The sequence below is a fragment of the Budorcas taxicolor genome, chromosome 20 (assembly GCF_023091745.1).
Source record: "Budorcas taxicolor isolate Tak-1 chromosome 20, Takin1.1, whole genome shotgun sequence".
NCBI classification, from domain to species: domain Eukaryota; kingdom Metazoa; phylum Chordata; class Mammalia; order Artiodactyla; family Bovidae; genus Budorcas; species Budorcas taxicolor.
Window position 1 is genome coordinate 46,971,260 of NC_068929.1, and position 18,603 is coordinate 46,989,862.

Consider the following 18,603-nt stretch of genomic DNA (forward strand, 5'->3'; position numbering starts at 1 on the left):
GTAGCCATACTTGTAGTCTGAATTGGCAACTCAGCACTACAGACACTTTAGGTTATGGCTATGTGATTGCTCAAAAAGTGAACAGTGCTTGGCAAAACTGAAGAAAGCTCAGACCTAACTTCACCTGATTTGCATAAGTTTTGTCTTCTCTGTAACGGGAAAGTAATTTACATCTAAAGTGATGTTTGGGTCTGAGCCAGACAATAAAATACTGAAACAAGCAGGGTAGTTCTTCATTGTGTGGCGTTGTCTTTGAATTTCAGAATGTCCTACTGTCTGGTCTTACCAAATACGGTGTGTCACAGTCAGTGAGAGAAACAAAGCACTTTGAATAATTCCAATTTTCTCCCTTGCATCTTGGTAAAGATGTTGGTTTTATTCTTTCTTAAGTGTAATGGGCAACTATTACAGTCTTTAGAAGGAAAATGCCATGATCAGATATATATCTTTAAAAAATCATCTTTTGATTAAAGGTTAAGTGCTAGGACATGAGAATTAAAACTCACAAATCAAATAATTTTATTTTATATACTTTTTGTTTGTTTTGTTTTTCTTTTTGTTTTGCCCTCAGTGTTTCAGAATAACATATTTTAAGGAAAACACTGAATTCATTTGAAACAAAAACATTTTACCAATTATCAAGTTTAAACATTGTCATAGGGAACATCAGTTTGACAGAGTTCAAGGCTCCAGACTGTTGGGAAGATAGTCCAGAACTGCAGATTTGGTGATGATATATCGAGTTCTAATAGTGTCTATATTACTAACTGTTATGGAAAGTAGACAGTAGCTTCTCCACACTCATAAGTATAAATCTAAAATTGTATTCTACCTCTAATGACCCCACATTATAATTAACACTATATTGGGGGTGACATCATGTTCTTTCTCATTCAACAGTGAACCAAAATAATGGGGATCATTTTCTCTTAAAATGAGTTTGTTTTTCCTTCTCTCCCACACTGCTTATGTCTCTGGATACAAGATTTTCCACCCCATAATTCATCCTGAGAGTAAACTGGCTGGGGTAGCCAGGAAGACTGCTCAAATCAAAGAGATATGTGGTCCCAATGGAGACAGTACTTTTCTCTGAACCTTATATCATACTCAGTTGATTCAAAAAATGGTTGTTTAAGGGAGATGTTTTTTCCTAGGCCCAATTCATCAAATATATTAGAAAACTTTTCACACTAAAAACCTGTGCTTAGCAATAAATCACGCAATAGTATCTGTAAGAGAGGAAAAGGAAAGCTGCTTTAATTGTTTCAGCCATTAAATCAGTTAAGGACACACCAATTTAGGAATTTTAACAGTCAAATCTTATCTATAAACAATCTGCTAAGTTCATCAAGTTTATCATTAACACTGTATATGAAAGTATTTGATTTGATGTTAATGAACAAATATTAACATACTTCCCAGGGGTACTAGTGGTAAAGAATCCACCATCCAATATAGGAGACACAAGAGACATGGGTTCGATCCCTGGGTCGGGAAGATCCCCTGGAGGAGTTCTTGGCAACACACTCCAGTGTACTTGCCTGGAGAATCCCATGGACAGAGGAGCCTGGAGGGCTACAGTCCATAGGTTTGCAAAGAGTCAGACACCACTAAATCTTCAGGCAGGCATGAAGATTACTAAAAATGTGGGTCTAGAACCACACAAAAATTGCACATATAGTGTTGGGGAATGTATAGTAGTATTTCATTTAGAAGCAGGGAATTTCGAGGTTGGCTGCTGCTGCTGCTGCTAAGTGCATCAGTCGTGTCCGACTCTGTGTGACCCCATAGACGGCAGCCCACCAGGCTTCTCTGTCCCTGGGATTCTCCAGGCAAGAACACTGGAGTGGGTTGCCGTTGCCTTCTCCGTCAAGGTTGGCTATCTGGGTTTAAATGTTAGCTCTACCACTAACCAGATGTGTTACCTTAAGTAAGTTATTTTTCTTTTCTATATTTTCCCTATCTGTAAAGGAATTTCTAACTACATGTTTGTTGTGTGAACAAGATAACCCATGCACTTAAAATACTTAAAGTGTTTGTTGAATAGGAACTCATAGATAAAAATTTGGCATTATTGCTGTAATTTAGAAGATAAGCTATACTAGATATTAAAGATTAACAAGATTTTGACACAGGGTAACTGGGAATATATAAATGTTCACTCCATGGTGCTGAACAAATACAGCTTTCCTATGATATAATGAACTGTGATACTTCAAAAATTTTTCCCTTTTAAAGTGGAAATGTTCACATTCAAGCTTTAATTTCTATTAAAATTTCTGCAGAATAGGCAGCTTTTATTGTTAGAACAGGTATTTAGCACCAGATGTATTTGTTGACAGCATGTAGATTCTTAAAGAAACTCATATATATGGCTCTAGTTTATCCCCTTTTATGAATATCCTAATATTCAGAAACAAAAGACAATGACCATTGTTAACTTGGTTCAGTTCAGTTGCTCAGTTGTGTCCGACTCTTTGCGACCCCACGAACTGCAGCATGCCAGGCCTCTGGTCCATCACCATTCCCGGAGTCTACCCAAACCCAGGTCCATCAAGTCGGTGATGCCATCCAACCATCTCATCCTCTGTCGTTCCCTTCTCCTCCTGCCCTCAAGCTTTCTCAGGAGCAGGGTCTTTTCAAATGAGTCAGCTCTTTGTATCAGGTGGCCAAAGTATTGGAGTTTCAGCTTCAACATCAGTCCTTCCAAGAACACCCAGGACTGATCTCCTTTAAGAAGGACTGGTTGGATCTCCTTGCAGTCCAAGGGACTCTCAAGAGTCTTCTCCAACACCACAGTTTAAAACCATCAGTTCTTCAGCACTCAGCTTTCTTTATCATCCAACTCTCACATCCATATATGACCACTGGAAAAACCATAGCCTTGACTAGACAGACCTTTGTTGGTAAAGTAATGTTTCTGCTTTTTAATATTTGTCCAAGTTGGTCATAACTTTCCTTCCAAGGAGTAAACATCTTTTAATTTCATGGCTGCAGTCACCATCTGCAGTGATTTTGGAGCCCAAAACAATAAAGTCTGCCACTGTTTCCCAATCTATTTTCCATGAAGTGATGGGACTGGGTGCCATGATCTTTGTTTTCTGAATGTTGAGCTTTAAGCCAACTTTTTCACTCTCCTCTTTCACTTTCATCAAGAGGCTCTTTAATTCTTCACTTTCTGCCATAAGGGTGGTGTCATCTGTATAACTGAGGTTATTGATATTTCTCCCAGAAATCTTAATTCCAACTTGTGCTTCCTCCAGCCCAGCATTTCTCATTGATGTACACTGCATATAATTTAAATAAGAAGGGTGACAGTGTATAGCCTTGATGTACTCCTTTTCCTATTTGGAACCAGTCCGTTGTTCCATGTCCAGTTCTAACTGTTGCTTTCTGACCTTCATACAGGTTTCTCAAGAGGCAGGTCAGGTGATCTGGTATTCCAATCTCTTTCAGAATTTTCCAAAGTTTATTGTGATCCACACAGTCAAAGGCTTTGGCATGGTCAATAAAGCAGAAATAGATGTTTTTCTGGAACTCTCTTGCTTTTTCGATGATCCATCAGATGTTGGCAATTTGTTCTCTGGTTCCTCTGCTTTTTCTAAAACCAGCATGAACATCTGGAAGTTCATGGTTCACGTATTGCTGAAGCTTGGCTTGGAGAATTTTAAGCATGACTTTCCTAGCGTGTGAGAAGTTAAACAGCTCTGTGAAGACCTACAAGACCTTCTAGAACTAACACCCAAAAAAGATGTCCTTTTCATTATAGGGAACTGGAATGCAAAAATAGGAAGTCAAGAAACACCTGGAGTAACAGGCAAATTTGGCCTTGGAGTACAGAATGAAGCAGGGCAAAGGCTAATAGAGTTCAGCCAGGAGAACCCATTGGTTATAGCAAACACCCTCTTCCAACAACACAAGAGAAGACTACACATGAACATCACCAGATGGTTGACACTGAAATCAGATTGATTATATTCTTTGCAGTCAAAGATGGAGAAGCTCTATACAGTCAATAAAAACAAGACTGGGAAGTGACTGTAGCTTGGATCATGAACTCCTTATTACCAATTTCAGACTGAAATTGAAGAAAGTGGAGAAAACCACTAGACCATTCAGGTATGACCTAATCAAATCCCTTATGACTATACATAGAAGTGAGAAATAAATTTAAGGCACTAGGTCTGATAGAGTGCATGATGAACTATGGATGGAGGTATGTGACATTGTATAGGAGACAGGAATCAAGACCATCCCCAAGAAAAGAAATGCAAAAAAGCAAAATGGCTGTCTGAGGAGGCCTTACAAATAGCTGTGAAAAGAAGGGAAGCAAAAACCAAAGGAGAAAAGGAAAGATATACCCAATTGAATGCAGAGTGCCAAAGAATAGCAAGGAGAGATAAGAAAGCTTTCATCAGCAATCAATGCGAAGAAATAGTGGAAAACAACAGAATGGGAAAGACTAGAGATCTCTTCAAGAAAATTAGAGATACAAAGGGAACATTTCATGCAAAGATGGGCTCAATAAAGCACAGAAATGGTTAGGACCTAACATAAGCAGAAGATAGTAAGAAGAAGTGGCAAGAATATACAGAACTGTACATAACAGATCTTCACAACCCAGATAATCATGATGGTATGATCACTCGTCTAGAGCCAGACATCCTGAAATGTGAAGTCAAGTGGGCCTTAGAAAGCATCACTACTAACAAAGCTAGTGGAGGTGATGGAATTCCAGTTGAGCTATTTCAAATCCTGAAAGATGATGCTATGAAAGTGCTGCACCCAATATGCCAGCAAACTTGGAAAACTCAGTAATGGCTGGAAAAGGTCAGTTTTCATTCCAATCCCAAAGAAAGGCCATGTTAACTTACTAGTAATTAATTCTTCAAAATTCAAGAATGGAAATCAGGAGGTAAAGAAAAAATTGCAGTTAAAAGCAGAGTAAGTTAGTCAAGGCTATGGTTGTTCCTGTGGTCATGTATGGATGTGAGAGTTGGACTGTGAAGAAGGCTGAGCGCCGAAGAATTGATGCTTTTGAACTGTGGTGTTGGAGAAGACTCTTGAGAGTCCCTTGGACTGCAAGATCAACCCTGGGATTTCTTTGGAAGGAATGATGCTAAAGCTGAAGCTCCAGTACTTTGGACACTTCATGCGAAGAGTTGACTCATTGGAAAAGACTCTGATGCTGGGAGGGATTGGGGGCAGGAGGAGAAGGGGACGACCGAGGATGAGATGGCTGGATGGCATCACGGACTTGATGGACGTGAGTCTGAGTGAACTCCGGGAGTTGGTGATGGACAGGGAGCCCTGGCATGCTGCGAATTCATGGGGTCACGAAGAGTCGGACACTACTGAGCAACTGAACTGAACTGAAGTTAGTTTATTTACGCAGTTTTTGGGGAAATTTCTCAGAGGTTAAAGCGTCTGCCTCCAATGAGGGAGACCTGGGTTCGATCCCTGGGTCGGGAAGATCTCCTGAAGAAGGAAATGGTAACCCACTCCAGTATTCTTGCCTGGAGAATTCCATGGATGGAGAAGCCTGGTAGGCTACAGTCCACTGGGTTGCAAAGAGTCGGACATGACTGAGTGACTTCACTTCACTTGTAAAGTTAAATGTCATCCAAAGTCATGATAGAAAGATATACCAAAAAATAAATAAATAAAATTAGTGTCAAAATAAATGGTGTTCTTTTCAGACTCATGTTAACCCAAGAATGCAGAAAAATAAAAACCTGCTATAACAGTATTAGAACTATAGAAGTACTATTAATCAAACTGATTTTTTTAGGGGCAAATGCAAGGACTAGAGTGTTATTTTTATGGTTGTTTTATGTTATTTGTCCATTAGGTTTTTAAGGAATTGTGCTTCCAACTTATTTGCATAGCACTATTGTTCAATATCCACACTGTCGCTGTTTCTGTTTTTTCTCTGAATGATGTTCTTGTCTGTTAGTATGGATGGAGTTGTCAGCAGCAACAGTAGCAGCAGGAATCACCGTGATGTTCTGGAAACCTGTGTAAAGACAAAAGGGTCTGAGAGTCTCAGGAGGGCTGAGGACTTTCTCTTTAGTTACCATTTATAGAGACATGTTCTTGGCAATATGGATTAGGTGTTTGCTATGTATCTTGTGAGTTTTTTAGGCAAGAGATGCAAACCTGAATGAAACCAAGTCCACAGTTCCGGCAGCAGCTCCACTATGGAGTAAATTCATGCTTATACTGAGGTTGCTGGGACCACTCTTCTCTCCTCTTCCTTGTTATTAGTGTCAGTAATTAATTTGAACAAGCCCCTTCATCTCCACTTCAGAGGGAAAGCGATGAACGACTACTGGTTATGAAAACGGAAATGAGATTGCTCAGTGGCTGAGTCATGCCCAACTCTTGAGACCCCATGGATGATAGCTAACCAGGCTCCTCTGTCCATGGGATTTCCCAGACAAAAATACTGGAATGGTTGCCACTCCCTTCCCAGAAGATGAAATTAGAGTACTATTCAACCAAACAACTTCCCTATAAACTCATGTTTCTTTGAGAAAGATATTTACCTTTGGTGGTGTCACATTCAAGTGTTTCTGTTGATAAGAATCTGAAAATCAGTGTAGACCATGGTGGAGTTCTAATGGCTTTAAAGCAAAATTTTGAAATACCTAAAATCAGATGAATGAGGTATATTAGGAGTGATAATTTTGTCTGAAGATAAGTGCTCTCTATACATGCTCTGCCTTAAAATTAAGCCCAAACATGTGCATATTATATTTTCTATAACATATAATATCAAAATATTACTTTTATATTTTGAAACATAAATAAGTTGGTATGCCAGGTATATAAATGTATTCAAAGGCTAAGTATATGCAACAGTGCATAAAATATATGGACTCCAAAAATTATATTAATGTAAATATACCTGATTGATATAGTTTTTAAATGTAGTATCTGAAATTTCCTTAAGATATTTGAGGTAACCTGGCCTGCCTTATGAAAATTATCAACTTGGGAAACTATTCTATGTGTTATTAAATGTCGGTTGTTTAAAATAAAATATCTGCTTAGTTTATTAAAAGTCAATTAAGCAAACTTATTTTAACCTTCTATTAATACTTCAGTGAAGCTGCACTGCATAAAGGACAGTTTTATTACCTAGGTAGAAATGGGAACCTGAAAGCTACTAAGCACTATAGATTTCCCAGTGTATCATAATTATAGAAACACCTGTGTCAAATAACTCCAAGTTGATCCACTCTAAAAATATAGAGTGCTTAATAGTCCCGAGAATGAAACTCACTGCCAACAAGCCACAGGTGTTCACCGCAGGAAGCCATAAAAAATGTGAAGATGAAGGATGTGATGACATTTCCCAACATAATATATATATATCCCCAAATGAACTTATGCATTTATAATTCAGTTGGTTTTTAAAAATTGTTAATGTGGCATTTAGGTTGTTTTTAAAAATAAAAGGCTGTTAAACTTCCAAAGTGTGCATAATATGTTAGTTTATAAAATTGAATGCCAAGGGATAAAATCAAGCTAGAATTATAGTTTTAATTTTTAAAATATTTTATCTTATTCGTGATAGCACTTGGATTGCCTATTTCCTATATTGAATCTAAAGTTTATGCAGATGAGTAATTATATGAATGAATCTTCATTAAAACACAGCTTTTTAAATTTTATTAATTCAAGTAGCAGCCTTCAGATAGACTGTTTGCTGCAAAAAAAATTTATAATCATGTTTCACCTAAGATTTGTTATTTTTCATATAAAAAGTTGTATCTAAATTGAACCGTAATCATATTGTTCCATATTTCTTTAACAGCTACACTAATTTTTCTATTTAATTTCATTCAACATGAAAATAATACTTACTAATGCATTTTGCAGGCTTTATTAATGACTTCCAGACATTCATGTTTGTTAACTGAACACACTTGATTATCCATGCTGATGGAAGACTACAGAAGCATGGATAATTGAAAATAGTAGGTAATTCAGAAAATTGCTGTGCAGGCAGATGCACATTCACAGAAACATATTCACACATTTGTTCAAATACATCCCCTTTGTCAGTTCTGTAAGTAAATGATCCAAAGTAGTTGATATGGTTTCTGCCAAAGTACATGCAGATAATAAATTGCATGTGCCGCTGTCTCACTCAACACAGCAGGAGAAGAATGTCTGTATTTCTGCCTCTAGAACCTTATGTTTCCATGTAGGCAATCCAAACTCTCCTCTAGGTTAGTTCTATCTGAGATGGTCCAGTTAATACCACGGTGCTACGAATCTAGAGGGAAAAGTATGGGTTAAGGTTATAAACCAGTTTGACTGGTAGATCTTACCAGTAGACCAGAGTCAGCTCAGTGGACTATAGAGCAGAATCAGAAATAACCCCACATTCTGACATTTTAAATGTAAAGTTCATTAATAAGTTTATTTAACTACATCAAAGAAAATGGCAGTGGCGTAAAAAATAAGATAGATGTTTGCTTCTCTTTTGTGTTAGGCATGATATGCTAGGAATGGCAAGGTGATGTTTCCTTGCTCAGTCAGGGGAGCTTTGAGGCTTCTTGTACTTTCTTATTCTGGTGCCTACTGCCAGTTGCCTCCTGACATGACCAGAGATAGTTTACCACAACCATATCCACTTCTCAACCCACAAACAGGAGACAAGGAAATGGAGGACAAGCAATTTCCATTCAGTGAGGGTGACCTGGGAGGAGCCAGTATCATATTTTCCAGAACGTAAGCAAGTGCTCCAAGGCTGGCTCAGTGAGCCTGTGAATGTAATCTCCAACAAGGGGCTCGTTTACTCAACTAAAATGTAGGAGATCAAAGACTAAAATAAGAAGAGAAAAATGAATGCTTGAAGATAATTGCAGTTTTTCCCATAAGAGATAACAAAGAGACAATATCACAGTAAATCACAATGAATAGTCAGGATATTTATCCTCCAGAAATGGTTAAAATCAGGTCGGACTCTGAGGAAAGAAAATGAGACTACTCCTATTGATAGTATGAAACTCCCTATGGAAACACTCTAGAAATGTTAAAAGGTCCCAACTTCCTTGTTGAGACAGTAACTATTACTATTTCTAATAACTGAGACACTATATTCTGAAAAAAACTGAATTTCATATTACATGAAAGCCAGAATTAAAAGGGAAAGTAGTATCTGTATTTTTCAGTATTTTCCAAGGTATGTTCCCTTGGATAGTAGTTCAGTGAAATAGTTATTGGAAAATTTGTTTTCTTATCAAAGAGATTTAGCAGACATTGACTACTGTGTCACCAACTTCCAGTAGTCATGTATGGATATGAGAGTTGGATCTTAAATGGCTGAGTGCTGAAGAATTGATATTTTGGAATTGTGATGCTGGAGAAGACTCTTGAGAGTCACTTGGACTGCCAGGAGATTGAAACAGTCAATCTTAAAGGAAATCAACTCTGAATATTCTTTGGAAGGACTGTTGCTGAAGCTGAAGCTGCAGTATTTTGGCCACCTGATGCAAAGAGTCGATTCACTGACCTTGATGCTAGGAAAGATACAAGGCAGAAGGAGGAAGGGGTGGCAGAGGATGAGATGGTTAGATAGCATCACCAACTCAATGGACATGAATTTGAGCAAACTCTGGGAGATAGTGGAGAACAGAGGAGCCTGGCGTGTCGGAATCCATGAGGTCACAAAGAATAACACAATATTTTGTGACTGAACAACACCAGCAAGCATATTAATAGATATAGCATCATATATATGCTGCTGCTGCTAAGTCACTTCAGTCATGTCTAATTCTGTGAGACTCCATAGACAGCAGCCCACCAGGCTTCTCCGTCCCTGGGATTCTCCAGGGAAGAATACTGGAGTGGTTTGCCATTTCCTTCTCCAATGCATGAATGTGAAAAGTGAAAGTGAACTCGTTCCATCATGTCCAACTCTTCGCGACCCCATGGACTGTAGCCTACCAGGCCTCTCTGTCCATGGGATTTTCCAGGCAAGAGTACTGCAGTGGGTTGCCGTGTCCTTCTCCAATAGCATCATATAGTAAAGTGTTAATCAGGGGCTTTCCTGGTAGCTCACATGGTAAAGAATCTGCCTGCAGTGCAAGAGACCCAGGTTTGATCCCTGTGTCAGGAAGATCTGTGGAGAAGGGAATAGCAACCCACTCTGTATTCTTGCCTGGGATATCCCATGGATAGATGAGCCTGGCAGGCTCCATTTAAATGCCTTTATTCCAAATATATTAACCACATAATTATTATTCAAGTGCATTTATCAGTGTATTTTCAAATAGACTTTTAAGGAAATCAATTTGATCCAAACTCTTTATTTTATAAGATATTGTAACAAATGAGGACCAAGTATTTATATATTTTAATGAGAACTAGATAAGTCAATTAACCTAACACTCCTTGCAGTGAGGTCTCAACTTTAAGTATAAACTATTAATTGATTTAATTCAGGGTTCAGCAAACTATGGTTCATGGACTAATTCAGCCAATTGCCCATTTTATTAATAAAATGACATTGAACTTTTATACTCATTCATTCACTCATTGTCTGGGACTCATTTCTCACTGCAGTAGTAGAGTTTACTAGTTGTGATAGAGTTTGTGTGGCTCACAAAACCTCTAATATTTACTATTGTTTTTTGTTTTTTTTTACAGAAAGACCATAGACCTGATTTAATTCATTCTGAAATATACCTTAAATATGAGTTAATATGGCTTCCTATGTGGCACAGTTGGTAAAGACTGCCTGCCAGTCCAGGAGACACAAAAGATATGTATTCTTGCCTAGAAAACATGGACAGAGGAGCCTGACAGGCTACAATCCACGGAGTCACAAAGAGTTGGACACTACTGAGAGCTCACACACACAGATCTCAAGTACCCCAATACATCTTACTTAAAAAACAAAAATAATTTGATATGAAATCAAATTAAGCTTGAGAAACCCTTTTGGAAGCAGTGATCTCAATGTGTATTATTTTAACAAAAATTATTGATGAGAAATTCAGCTGAATAAAACAAGATATCTCAACTGGGTTTTATCTGTTACTTGAAAGCACTGGACTCCATTGGTGCTGATGTGGAGATGAATGAGGCATGGTACCAGTTCTCGGCTAGCTCACTCTCCAGTAGAGAAAATAGAATAGAAATCCATCAAATATTACATGATGACAAGATCTCTAATAATGTCCACCAAACTCTATCTAAGAAAGAGGTATGCCACATTATTTAAATATACCTTTTCCCTCTTTTCCCCTAACAGTTATATAGTACACATACATCAGGCATATTCCAGTTACTTTACATATACATGAGTGGGCATGATCAGTCAAAACCATCTCTTTGTCACCCTATGGACTGCAGCCCACCAGGCTCCTCTGTCCATAGAATTTTCCAGGCAAGAATACTAGAGTGGGTTGCCATGCCCTCCTCCAGGGGATCTTCTCAACCCAGGGATCAAACTTGTGTCTCTTGCATTACAAGTGGATTCTTTACCCACTGAGCCACCTGGGAAACCCTTTAAATATATATACTAACTCATTTAGTAATCACACAACTGTAAATATAGTGCTTCTCAGTCTGTAAAGACATAATTATAAGGAAGGTAAAGTGTTTTACAGAACAGAATGTGTCAGACAGTGCAGTGGAGGTTCTGAAACAAGAGAAAGTGAGCGAAACTTAAGTTTTCATTTCAAATATAGTATTAAGAATAGGAAACAAGAGTGTGTGAATCAACTCAGAGAGCATCTTGTCTAAAAAATTTTATCACAATTATAAAACGGATGATAAAAATCTCATGTCAAATACTGCTGCTGCTGCTGCCAAGTTACTTCAGTCGTGTTCGACTCTGTGTGACCCCATAGATGGCAGCCCACCAGGCTCCCCTATCCCTGGGATTCTCCAGACAAGAATACTGGAGTGTGTTGCCATTTCCTTCTCCAATGCATGAAAGTGAAAAGTGAAAGTGAAGTCGCTCAGTTGCGTCCAACTCCTAGCGACCCCATGGACTGCAGCCCACCAGGGTCCTCTGTTCATGGGATTTTCCAGGCAAGAGTACTGGAGTGGGTTGCCATTGCCTTCTCCGTGAAATACTGACATATGGTAAATTCAGAGATAAACTCTCATTATTTTAGTTTACTCCCATATCCTTGCCTGAAGAATTCCATGGATAGAGGAGCCTGGAGTGTTTCAGTCCATGGGATTGTAAAGAGTCGAACATGACTGAGCAACTAACACTTCACTTTCATTTTTATTTTCTGGCATCTGATATGGTGAGATCATACTGTGAAATTTCTCAGTGGCTCCATGATGGTTTGAATTGTCACAAAATTCTGCATGGAGTATAGTTAACTCAAACTATGTAATTATTGTTTATAATATTATCACAATATTACATTATTAATTGCAATAGTAATTATTATTGTAATAATAAGCTGGCATTATTAAGAATAGTTTAAGTAAAATAGTGGTTTAGGAAATTATATTTTATACATGTGCACAAACATTATGTGAATAGACTGGCATTTATAAAATATCAAAATTATCTTAAGGGGTTATCTAGTCCAGTATCTTAATTTATTCAGAATGTGTAGGGAAGATTTATAAAACTATACAGCTAATCCCATCATTATGACTTCCAAAATATTAGAAAATCTGTATACTGTGAACCATTTATCAACTCCTCTGTTTTTGAGGCAGAGTTAGTAGGTAGATTTTCCACTGTGTGAGAGTTGGCACCCCTAATCCCTATATTGTTCAACATTCAACTCTATTTTACCTATACATGAGTGCAAAAGTTATTTTGCTTTTAGCTGCATTAAAGGAATGCATATCTAGATCTATGCCCACCAGTGTCTTTCTGTCAAGACAAAATGTCATCTTGACAAAAAAATGGTGTTTTTGCAAAATGCCATATTCTATGATAGAGGGGGAAAATAAAACTGCTAAAACTAGTTGTTTGGACTGTAATTCTAGGTGCAGTAGACAAATAATATTTTTGTCTTAAGACCCAAATGCATACATGCCCTTATAAAAAAGTTATTGATGCTAAATAGAACCTTAGTGGAACCAACCAAGCCAAGGTCAACTGAGAGACACTTGCCTTTTGTTCCTCTCCTCCTTTCATAAGCCTAGCATACTTCTTTACTTAGAACTAAGAACATATTAACATGTTCATGCTTCCATAGGTCAGGCCATTCTTTTGTTAGAATTTTTAAAATTATGTCTCGGAATAGGAAATGAATAATCTGATGAGAGAACTTCCCAGGTGACTCCATGGTAAAGAATCACCTGCCAATGCAGGAGATGCAAGTTCGACCCCTGGGTAGGGAAGATCCTCTGGAGGAGGAAATGGAAACCGACTCCAGTATTCTTGCTGGAAAAATCCCATGGATGGAGGAACCTGACAGGCAGCAGTCCATAGGGTCGCAAAAAGTCAGATGCAACTGAGCATGCACACAATCTGATGAGAAATGACTCTTGGTTAAGAGCAAACCGTTTATACTCTTAAGTTTAGTTATCTCACTTTACTATGAGCTACTAATTTTTTCATATATTTTGGGTCAGTTACTTTTATAGTGTGGATAATATGTATTAGCTTTTACAATCGCCCTTCTTTTCCTGTTTTACTAAGAGAGTATATTTGTGTCTGTCTTCCCATTCCTATACTGAAAGCACTATGTGACTTCTGTATTTCCCCGTTCCTCAGTATGTTTCTATAGAAATCTTCTAAGAGAGTCAGTCTATGACTCATTCAGCACTGATTTTTCAGGATTATTCTTCCTATTGCAGACTTTGTAACTAAAAGATAATTCAGTTTCAGTGTTGATTCTAAAAGAAGAAAACATGAATTATTTCTTTAGTTTCATAAGCACTAATTTTCATAACAGTTATGAAGAATAGGATAAAACATATAAATATAGTACATGTAGGATATTTTAAATCCATAGGAATTAGAGCAGGTTTTATTACTGTGTCAGATTAAAAAAAGGTATTAAAATATTTGTTAGTCCTTTACAGCATTTTTAATTTAAAATAAAAAGAGCCTTTGAAAACAGCAATACAAAATTAAATGTTAACCATTTAGAATAGAGATTTGGCAGTGATATCAAGAGAATTAAGAAAGTACGTATTATCATAATTAAATAATCATTCCATTTCTTCAATTGTGCCCTAAAAATAACCCAAAATGGAACATATATATATATACACACACACACAGAGATATAAATTGCATTCTAATAAATATAGTATGATTAGTACACACTTTAATTCTCTGGAGCTCCAGATAACATGTGGCAACAATGAGAAAATATTAAAGTATAATACAGTTCATGTGCCATGCTTTGCTTACACTCAGTTGTGTACGACTCTTTGTGACTCCATGGACTGTAGTCCACCAGGCTCTTCTGTCAATGGGATTCTCCAGGCAAGAATATTGGAGTGGTTTGCCATGCCCTCCTCCAGGGGATCTCCCCAACCCAGGCATTGAACTCAGGTCTCTTGCATTCAGGCAGATTCTTTACCGTCTGAGCCACCTGGGAATAGCTAGGCTCAAAAATGACTAATTTTGCTATAGTTCAGAAGTAGAAAACTGTTGTCACAATATTATGTGAAGGGTAATCCCATGTGAGGCACATGATTTTCAGCAAAAACCTTGGAGTAGTTTGATTCCAGTATGGTTAACTATGACCAAATTTCCCATTATGCTAATGAGAATTCAGTGAGGCCCATCATTTTATATCAGGATCTGGGCTCTACTTCTTTAAAATATAGAGAAAAATTCTGGCAGCTCTCTGGAGTTGATACTTTTATAAAACTTTTCAGTAATAAGTTAGAAAGAAGGAGGAGGTGGCCACAAAATGGGAGCTGTGCCAAGATGTTCACTGGTTCAGTGAAAAGATCTATGATGTTAATTATGTGATATGAGACCTAAAAACTTCACTCTTATTAAGGATTGCACAGGACTGGGGTGAAATGGCAATTTGCCATAGTGGGAGGATAACCAGACACACACACACACACACACACACACACACCGCGTGTTCTCATTCAAGGTGAATATACAATAAAGAACCTCTTCAAAGAGCTTTAAGAATGCTACCCACTAAGTTATAGTTATCATCAATTTGTCTGAAAATAAGGAAAAATAATTTAAAATAAGTGTGTTTAGCTTCCTCAAAGTGATAATGGGAAAAATAGCATACACAAAATAAATCATACTATGGAAATAGCAGATAATAATCAAAAACATTTTAGAAAAATAAACAAAAATATTAGGAGTGAAAATTATAGTCATTGATATTCAAAGATAGTATCATAGTCTTTGGGATGAATTTTAGAAATTATTTGATAAAAGAAAGCATTAGAAATATGGAAGATAATGTGGGTTAATTTACCCAGAATTCTACACAAACAGTTAAAGAGATAAAATAATAGGTAATATGTTTAAAGCATTGAAAAATAGTTCTAGAACTCAAGATTAGGTTACATATTAAAATTACAGTATTTGAAGACATTATAGCGACTTTTCTAGAACTGCAGAAAAACTCACTTAAAATTCAGTGTGGTTCAATTAAGATAAATAAAAATAAATACAGTCACTTTCTAAGGAAAAACCTGAATGCTAAATAAGAAAAAAAACTTTTAAAAAGCTATACAAAAGACACCAATTACATATCAAAGAATAACATTCAACAGTAAATTATCTTCACTTTGACAAAAATAATAATGAGATGACCATCAAGCTAGAATTCAAAATCAAGCCTAAGGAACAGTCAAGATTTGGGGTAAAATTACATTTCAGACATACAAAAGTGAAAACAGTCTAGAGCACACATAATCATGCTGAATCAACTACAAAAGAATAGTTTCCAGTAAGAATAAAATTAAACACAAAAGGAAGGAGTGAGATGCAGAAAACAATGGTCCTAAAAATCAATGTGTGATAACAGGATAGGATTGATGTGGTGGTAGTTTAAATATGCTAAGTTTATTTCATTTATAAGATGATAAATTTCCAAGTCACTTTAGAGTTTGCAAGTTAATGTGTTTCTGTATGTTGAAAAATTATGGGTTATTACAAAGACGCAAAATCACGTATGTAAGCTGTCAAACTAGTAGAAGACAATACATGGAAAGAAATGAAGAAAATCTTACCGACCTAATAGAAATGAAGAAGACCAGGTAGGTAGACAAACATGCCAATAAAAAGCTATGGAAAAGCAATAAAATACTCAATCTAAGATGAAATATATCATATCACTAATTACAGTACATCAAAGATATTGTATTCACTTCAAATTGGTATTTTTAAACTTGGCTTTTGTTATTTACTTGAGCAGCTCATAAGATAAATTAGCACTAAATGTTATAACTAAAACTATGAAAGCTAAGTCAAACAATAGATAACAAAATAAACTATGACTATTACTATAGTATAGTGTATTAGTTTCTAAAAATGTGTTATTTTAGCAAATTGCCACAAATTTAGTGGCTTAATACAACACAAACATATCAATATACAGTTTTGGGTGTCAGAAGTCTAAAATAACTCAAAGGGGGCTTTTTTTTGCCCCTGGAGATTCTTTTTCCTTGCCCTTTTCATCTTTTAGTGGCCACCTTTATTCTTTGGCTTGAGAGCCCTTCCTCCATCTTCAAAGCACATCACTTCCAATGTGTGCTTCCAACATCCTCTGACTCCTTCTCCATCATTCTTATAAGGGCTTTTATGCCTGCATAAAAGAGGATAATCTCCTTATCAGCATCAGACAATCACATCTGAGACGATGTCTCTTCTGCCTTATAAGGTAACATTCAATGGTGCCAGACATTAGGACACAGGCAATGTTTGGGGGCCATTATTCAGATTGCTGCTGCTGTTGCTGCTGCTAAGTTGCTTCAGTCATGTCCGACTCTGTGTGACCCCATAGATGGCAGCCCGCCAGGCTTCCCCATCCCTGGGATTCTCCAGGCAAGAACACTGGAGTGGGTTACTATTTCCTTCTCCAATGCATGAAAGTGAAAAGTGAAAGTGAGTGAAAGTCGTGTCCGACTCTAGCAACCCCATGGACTGCAGCCCACCAGGCACCTCCCATGCCAAAAAATTAATGAGGCCTATCAATTGGAGAGAGAGAGAAAATGAACTAATAAAAATTAATAATTTTAATTAAAGCTTGATAAATTATTAAATATTTAAAATAGTGTATTTGTAAATACATGTGTATATTCATATAAAAATATATAACATGCACACATAAAATTCATAATGCTTGCCCCTAGTGTTCTCGCCTGGAGAATCCCAGGGATGGAGGAGCCTGGTGGGCTACCGTCTATGGGGTCGCACAGAGTCGGACACGACTGAAGCTACTTAGCAGCAGCAGCAGCAGCAGTGAAAGAAACATGGAAGAAGGAAAAATAAATATATCTGTAAATTTTAATTCATTTTTAACAAATATCTAAATTATTAAAACATTAAAACATTTTTAAGAGTTTTAAAATTCACTGATAAGATTTTCTTCATTTCTTTATATGTTGTCATTTGCTAGCTTGATAGCTACATATTTAATTCTGTATCTTTGAATTACTCATAATTTTTCAACATACAGAAACATATTAACTCACAAACGCTAATAAAATTGATATGAAAATTTATCTTTTAAAACTCGCTGAAATAAATTTGGAAATACATTGTCTTATAAAAGTTTTAAACTTGCTGATTTCATGATTAATAGAAGCTTATTATTTGGCTCCTTTATCACAGTTGCTTTTAATACCATATATTAAAACAATGTTAAATATTTTAATGTTTTAATGGTTATATAAATATCAAAGAGTATCATAACATTGAAGATGATAGAGAAGTTTCTGTAACATGGAAAATCTTATGTTTGCAATATATGTATAAAAGATTACAGAATTAAATTCACAAATATACATACGCAGTTATGCACTAATTTAGAAGAGTTCCTATGTCAAAACTTTTACTTGTATACATTATCCTATTTAATTTTTACTGCCTTCTGAGTTAAAATACCTACATTTTTGACACCAATTCTAGAGACGAGGAATCTGAGGAATAAAATAACTGAGTAGTTGAGCATTATTTCAAACCTATTCTGGCTGACTCTAAGCTTGAACTCTTAGTTTCTGTATAATATTGTCTATAGAGCAAACAAGAATTACAAAATAACTATTTTTAAGAAAATAACTCTTATTAAGCAATAAGTCAAAAGTAAATGGTAATTGTTTTCAGTTTGTAGGCCTATGGATGATTTTTTCCCCCTGTATTCTCAAAATACTATATAATGTAATGACATTCTTTATTTTTTTTAATGATGAAATATTGACATATGTGGGTACAAAAGTAATACTGCAGAACATCAAACATTACATTTATGGCACATATGATCTGAAGAAAAATTAAGTTCTTTGGAAACATCTATTTTAGGAATGATGAAAAACTGAAGAAAAGTGTGAATTTGAAATAACTGTTGTTTTTGTTCAGTTGCTATATCATGTCCAACTCTTTGCAATCCCAAGGACTACAGCTCACCAGGCTCACCTGTCCTTCACAATCTCCTAGAGTTTGCTCAC